This window comes from Arachis ipaensis, chromosome B7 (genome assembly GCF_059453495.1).
Source record: "Arachis ipaensis isolate K30076 ecotype BB chromosome B7, ASM5945349v1, whole genome shotgun sequence".
NCBI lineage: Eukaryota > Viridiplantae > Streptophyta > Magnoliopsida > Fabales > Fabaceae > Arachis > Arachis ipaensis.
Genome location: NC_142442.1, coordinates 73,103,863 through 73,111,215, shown reverse-complemented (window position 1 = coordinate 73,111,215; position 7,353 = coordinate 73,103,863). Strand labels below are relative to the sequence as shown.

Here is a 7,353-nt window from a genome sequence, read left to right as displayed (position 1 = left end):
TCATAAGCTTCTTCTTCAGGAGAAGCCTCTTGAGTACTGTTGGATGCAGCTTGCATTCCATTCAGACTCTGAGAAATCATATTGACTTGCTGAGTCAATATTTTATTCTGAGCTAATATGGCATTTAGAGTATCAACTTCAAGAACTCCCTTCTTCATAGGCGTCCCATTACTCACAGGATTCCTCTCAGAAGTGTACATAAACTGGTTATTTGCAACCATGTCAATGAGTTCTTGAGCTTCTGCAGGCGTTTTCTTTAGGTGAATGGATCCACCTGCAGAAGTGTCCAATGACATCTTTGATAGCTCAGATAAACCATCATAGAATATATCCAGGATGGTCCATTCTGAAAGCATGTCAGAAGGACACTTTTTGGTCAACTGTTTGTATCTTTCCCAAGCTTCATAGAGGGATTCACCATCTTTTTGTTTGAAGGTTTGGACATCCACTCTAAGCTTGCTCAGCTTTTGAGGAGGAAAGAACTTGGCTAAGAAAGCCGTGACCAGCTTATCCCAAGAGTTCAGGCTATCTTTAGGTTGAGAGTCCAACCATATTCTAGCTCTGTCTCTTACAGCAAAAGGGAAAAGCATGAGCCTATAGACTTCAGGATCTACTCTATTAGTCTTAACAGTATCACAGATCTGCAAGAATTCAGTTAGGAACTGAAAAGCATCTTCAGATGGAAGTCCATAAAACTTGCAGTTCTGCTGCATCAGAGAAACTAATTGAGGTTTCAGCTCAAAGTTGTTTGCTCCAATGGTAGGAATGGAGATGCTTCTTCCATGTAAATTGGAATTAGGTGCAGTAAAGTCACCAAGCATCCTCCTTGCATTATTATTATTTTCGGCTGCCATCTCCTCTTTCTGTTCGAAAATTTCTGACAGGTGCTTGCTGGATAGTTGTAATTTAGCTTCTCTTAGTTTCCTCTTCAGAATCCATGTTCTGGATCTGCTTCAACAAGGATGTTCTTGTCCTTGCTCCTGCTCATATGACAAAGAAGAGGGCACAGAAAAATAATAATAATAGGGATCCTTTTTACCCAAGTATAGAGGTTCCCTTTAGGTGAATGGAAGAAAAGGAGAAGAAAAGAGAGAGAGGGAATTTTCGAAAATTGTTTTTGAAAAATGGTTAGTGATTTTTGAAAATTAAAATAAGAATTTAAAATAATTAGTTAATAAAAAAGAAGTTTTGGAAAAGGGGGAGATATTTTCGAAAATTGGAGAGAGAGAGTTAGTTAGGTAGTTTTGAAAAAGATAAGAAACAAACAAAAAGTTAGTTAGTTAGTTGAAACAAATTTTGAAAAGATAAGAAGTTAGGAAGTTAGAAAAGATATTTTGAAATCAAATTTTTGAAAAAGGTAAGATAAGAAGATATTTTTGAAAAGATATGATAGAAATTAGTTTTTGAAAAAGATTTGATTTTTTTAAAATCACAATTAATGACTTGATTCACAAGAAATCACAAGATATGATTCTAAAACTTAAAGTTTGAATCTTTCTTAACAAGAAAGTAACAAACTTGAAATTTTTGAATCAAAACATTAATTGTTATTGTTATTTTCGAAAATTTTGATACAAAAATAAGAAAAAGATTTTTGAAAAATATTTTTGAAATTTTCGAAAATAACTAAGAAATTTGAAAAAGATTTGATTTTTGAAAAAGATTTTGAAAAAGATAAGATTTTTAAATTGAAAATTTGATTTGACTCATAAAAACAACTAGATTTTAAAATTTTTTGAAAAAGTCAAATCTAATTTTCGAAATTATGAGAGAAAAGAGGGAAAGATATTTTTTTTTTGATTTTTGAATTTTTATGATGAGAGAGAAAAACAAGAAAATGATGCAATGCATGAGAATTTTAGATCAAAACATGTGATGCATGCAAGAATGCTATGAATGTCAAGATGAACACCAAGAACACTATGAAGATCAAGATGAACATCAAGAACTTATTTTTGAAAAATTTTTAATGCAAAGGAAACATGCAAGACACCAAACTTAGAATTCTTTAATGCTTAGACACTAAGAATTCAAGAATGCATATGAAAAACAAGAAAAGACACACAACATGCAAATGCAAAGATCAAACAAGAAGACTTACCAAGAACAACTTGAAGATCATGAAGAACACTATGAATGCATGAGAATTTTTGAAAAATGTAAGATGCACATGAAATTGACACCAAACTTATAACATGACTCAAGACTCAAACAAGAAACACAAAATATTTTTGATTTTTATGATTTTATAATTTTTTTGTATTTATTTTTTTTTTGTCGAAAATTATATTGAAAAAGAAAAAAATAAGGATTCCAAAATTTTTAATATGAATTCCAGGAATCTTATGCTCTTTAGTCTAAAGCTCCAATCAAAGGGTCAGGCATGGCTTAATAGCCAGCCAAGCTTTAGTAAAAATATGAGTGTAATTCAAACATGACACGCCTGACATACCTTACAGTCGTGGCTTTACAGCCAGCCAGGCTTCAACATGCTTTATGAAACACTAGAATTCATTCTTAAAAATTCTGAAGAAAAATATATTTTTGAAAACATTTTTATTTTATTTTATTTTTTATTTTTCGAAAACAGATGAGAAATTTTTTGAAAGATTTTTGAAAAATATTTTTGAAAATAAAAAAAAAGAAAATTACCTAATCTGAGCAACAAGATGAACCGTCAGTTGTCCAAACTCGAACAATCCCCGGCAACGGCGCCAAAAACTTGGTGCGCAGAAATTGTGATTACACTTCGATTATGTAGAATTCATCGCTCTTTCTTTCCCTGGTAATGGCGCCAAAAACATGATGCCAATACCATGGTTCACAACTTCACACAGCTAACCAGCAAGTGCACTGGGTCGTCCAAGTAATACCTTACGTGAGTAAGGGTCGAATCCCACGGAGATTGTTGGTATGAAGCAAGCTATGGTCAACTTGTAAATCTCAGTCAGGCGGATATAAAATAGTAATGGAGTTTTCGAATAATAATTAATAAAATAGAGATAGAAATACTTATGTAAATCATTAGTGAGAATTTCAGATGAGCGAGTAGAGATGCTTTCGTTCCTCTGAACGTCTGCTTTCCTGCTATCTTCATCCAATCAGTCTTACTCCTTTCCATGGCTGGCTTTATGTGATACATCACCACTGTCAATGGCTACTTTCGGTATTCTTTTGGGAAAATGATCCAAATGCCCTGTCACGGCACGGCTAATCGTCTGGAGGCATCACCCTTGTCAATGGTTTCATCTTATCCTCTCAGTGAAAATGGTCAACGCACCCTGTCACGGCACGGCTATTCATCTGTCGGTTCTCGATCATGTTGGAATAGGATTTACTATCCTTTTGCGTCTGTCACTACGCCCAGCAATCGCAAGTTTGAAGCTCGTCACAGTCATTCAATCATTGAATCCTACTCGGAATACCACAGACAAGGTTTAGACTTTTCGGATTCTCTTGAATGCCGCCATCATTCTAGCTTACACCACGAAGATTCCGATTAAGAGATCTAAGAGATACTCATTCAATCTAATGTAGAACGGAAGTGGTTGTCAGGCACGCATTCATAGGGAATGATGATGATTGTCACGTTCATCACATTCAGGGTGAAGTGCGAATGAATATCTTGGAAGCGAAATAAGATGAATTGAATAGAAAACAGTAGTACTTTGCATTAATCTTTGAGGAACAGCAGAGCTCTACACCTTAATCTATGGAGTGTAGAAACTCTACCGTTAAAATTACATAAGTGAAAGGTCCAGGCATGGCCGAGATGGCCAGCCCCCAAAACGTGATCACAGGATCAAAATACAATCCAGGATGTCTAATACAATAGTAAAAGGTCCTATTTATAATAAACTAGCTACTAGGGTTTACAGAAGTAAGTAATTGATGCATAAATCCACTTCCGGGGCCCACTTGGTGTGTGCTTGGGCTGAGCTTGAGTGTTACACGTGTAGAGGTCATTCCTGGAGTTGAACACCAGTTTTGGTGCCAGTTTGGGCGTTGAACTCCACTTTGCAACTTGTTTCTGGCGCTGGACGCCAGAATTGGGTAGAGAACTGGCGTTGAACGCCAGTTTGCATCTTCTAAACTTGGGCAAAGTATGGACTATTATATATTGCGGGAAAGCCCTGGATGTCTACTTTCCAACGCAATTGGAAGCGCACCATTTCGAGTTTTGTAGCTCCAGAAAATCCACTTTGAGTGCAGGGAGGTCAGAATCCAACAGCATCAGCAGTCCTTCTTCAACCTCTGAATCTGATTTTTGCTCAAGTCCCTCAATTTCAGCCAGAAAATACCTGAAATTATAGAAAAACACACAAACTCATAGTAAAGTCCAGAAATGTGAATTTAATATAAAAACTAATGAAAACATCCCTAAAAGTAACTAGATCCTACTAAAAACATACTAAAAATAATGCCAAAAAGCGTATAAACTATCCGCTCATCATGGACCAATTAGCATTACAATCAAGTGCAAGGAGATGAAACTGACGACTTTGTTAGGGAGAGTTTCGCATGCAGACCCTGAGAAAAATCAGCCACAGCTTCCCCTGCCACCACTTGGACAGAATAAGTCCTCTCTTATGAGCAACATCATCAGTTTTCCCCTTATGAGCAATAGCATCAGTTTCTCCTTGGTGCATGAAATTACAATCACACTTTTACAACTCCGCACAACTAACCAGCAAGTGCACTGGGTCTTCCAAGTAATACCTTACGTGAGTAAGGGTCGATCCCACGGAGATTGTCGGCTTGAAGCAAGCTATGGTTATCTTGTAACTCTTAGTCAGGATATCAATAATTCTCAGATTTAATTGTAAAAAGTAAAAGAACATGAAATAAATACTTGTTATGCAATAATGAAGAACAGGTTGAGGCTTTAGAGATGCTTTGTCTTCTGAATCTCTTCTTTCCTACTATCTTCTTCTTCATGCACGCAAGGCTCCTTCCATGGCAAGCTTTATGTTGGGCATCACCGTTGTCTATGGCTACTTCCCGTCCTCTCAGTGAAAACGTTCCAAATGCGCTATCACCGCACGGCTAATCATCTGTCGGTTCTCGATCATGCTGGAATAGGATCCATTGATCCTTTTGCGTCTGTCACACGCCCAACAATTGCGAGTTTGAAGCTCGTCACAACCATCCCTTCCCAGATCCTACTCAAAATACCACAGACAAGGTTTAGACGTTCCGGATCTCAGTAATGGCCGCCAATAATTCTAGTTTATACCACGAAGACTCTGATCTGAATCATGAGGCTAAGAGATATGCATTCAATCTAAGGTAGAACGGAGGTGGTTGTCAGGCACGCGTTCATAGGTGAGAATGATGATGAGTGTCATGGATCATCATATTCATCAGGTTGAGGTGCGAATGAATATTTTAGAATAGAAGCAAGCGTGATAGAATGGAAAACAGTAGTAATTGCATTAATTCATGAAGAACAGCAGAGCTCCTCACCCCCAACAATAGGGTTTAGAGACTCATGCCGTAGAAGATACAATATGAAACGTGTAAAGTGTCATGAGGTACAAGATGAATCACTAAAAGTTGTTTTTACAGTAAACTGGTGACCTAGGGTTACAGAAAATGAGTAAGCTAGGGTGTTTAGTGTAAAAATCTACCTCCGGGGCCCACTTGGTGTGTGCTTGGGCTGAGCATTGAAGCTTTCATGTGTAGAGACTTTTCTTGGAGTTAAACGCCAGCTTTTGTGCCAGTTTGGGCGTTTAACCCCAATTTTTATGCCAGTTCCGGCGTTAAACGCCAGAATTCTTGAGCTGACTTGGAACGCCTATTTGGGCCATCAAATCTCGGGCAAAGTATGGATTATTATAGATTGCTGGGAAGCCCAAGATGTCTACTTTCCAACGCAATTGAGAGCGCGCCAATTGGGCTTCTGTAGCTCCAGAAAGTCCACTTCGAGTGCAGGGAGGTCAGAATCCAACAGCATCTGCAGTTCTTTTTCAGCCTCTGAATAAGATTTTTGCTCAGGTCTCTCAATTTCAGCCAGAAAATACCTGAAATCACAGAAAAACACACAAACTCATAGTAAAGTCCAGAAAAGTGAATTTTAAATAAAAACTAATAAAAATATAATAAAAACTAATTAAAATATACTAAAAACATACTAAAAACAATACCAAAAAGCGTATAAATTATCCGCTCATCACAACACCAAACTTAAATTGTTGCTTGTCCCCAAGCAAATGAAAATCAAATAGGATAAAAAGAAGAGAATATACAATGAATTCTAAAAACATCTATGAAGATCAGTATTAATTAGATGAGCGGGGCTTTTAGCTTTTTGCCTCTGAACAGTTTTGGCATCTCACTTTATCCTTTGAAGTTCAGAATGATTGGCTTCTATAGGAACTCAGAATCCAGATAGTGTTATTGATTCTCCTAGTTAAGTATGTTGATTATTGAACACAGCTACTTTATGAGTCTTGGCCGTGACCCTAAGCATTTTGTTTTCTAGTATTACCACCGGATACATAAATGCCACAGACACATAACTGGGTGAACCTTTTCAGATTGTGACTCAACTTTGCTAGAGTCCCCAATTAGAGGTGTCCATAGCTCTTAAGCACACTCTTTTTGCTTTGGACAACGACTTTTAACCGCTCAGTCTCAAGTTTTCACTTGACAACTTCACGCCACAAGCACATGGTTAGGGACAGCTTGGTTTAGCCGCTTAGGCCAGGATTTTATTCCTGTGGGCCCTCCTATCCACTGATGCTCAAAGCCTTGGATGCTTTTTATTACTCTTGCCTTTTGGTTTAAAGGGCTATTGGCTTTTTCTGTTTGCTTTTTTTTTTCTTTTTCTTTCTTTTTTTCTTTTTTTTCTCTCTCTTTTTTTTTGCAAGCTTTCTATTCCCTGCTTTTTCTTGCTTCAAGAATCAATTTTATGATTTTTCAGATTACCACATAACATTTCTCCTTTTTCTATCATTCTTTCAAGAGCCAACAATTTTAACATTCATAAACAACCAAATTCAAAAATATGCACTGTTCAAGCATTTATTCAGAAAACAAGAGTATTGCCACCACATCAAAAGAATTAAACTGTTTTAAAATTTGAAATTCATGTACTTCTTGTTCTTTTGTGATTAAAACATTTTTCATTTAAGAAAGGTGATGGATTCATAGGACATTCATAGCTTTAAGGCATAGACACTAAGACACTAATGATCATGTAATAAAGACACAAACATAGATAGAACATAAAGCATATAATTCGAAAAACAGAAAAATAAGAGCAAGGAGATTAAAGAACGGGTCCACCTTAGTGATGGCGGCTTGTTCTTCCTCTTGAAGATCTTATGGAGTGCTTGAGCTCCTCAATGT

General features: G+C 36.7%; 1 non-coding gene across 1 annotated transcript; it reads left to right on the top strand.

Moving 5' to 3' along the window:
• The first annotated feature begins 350 nt into the window (after positions 1–350).
• LOC148552989 (small nucleolar RNA R71) lies at positions 351–458 on the top strand. The gene has a single exon (XR_015893082.1). It is a non-coding gene; the product is annotated as a small nucleolar RNA R71 (small nucleolar RNA).
• The last annotated feature ends 6,895 nt before the right edge of the window (positions 459–7,353 follow it).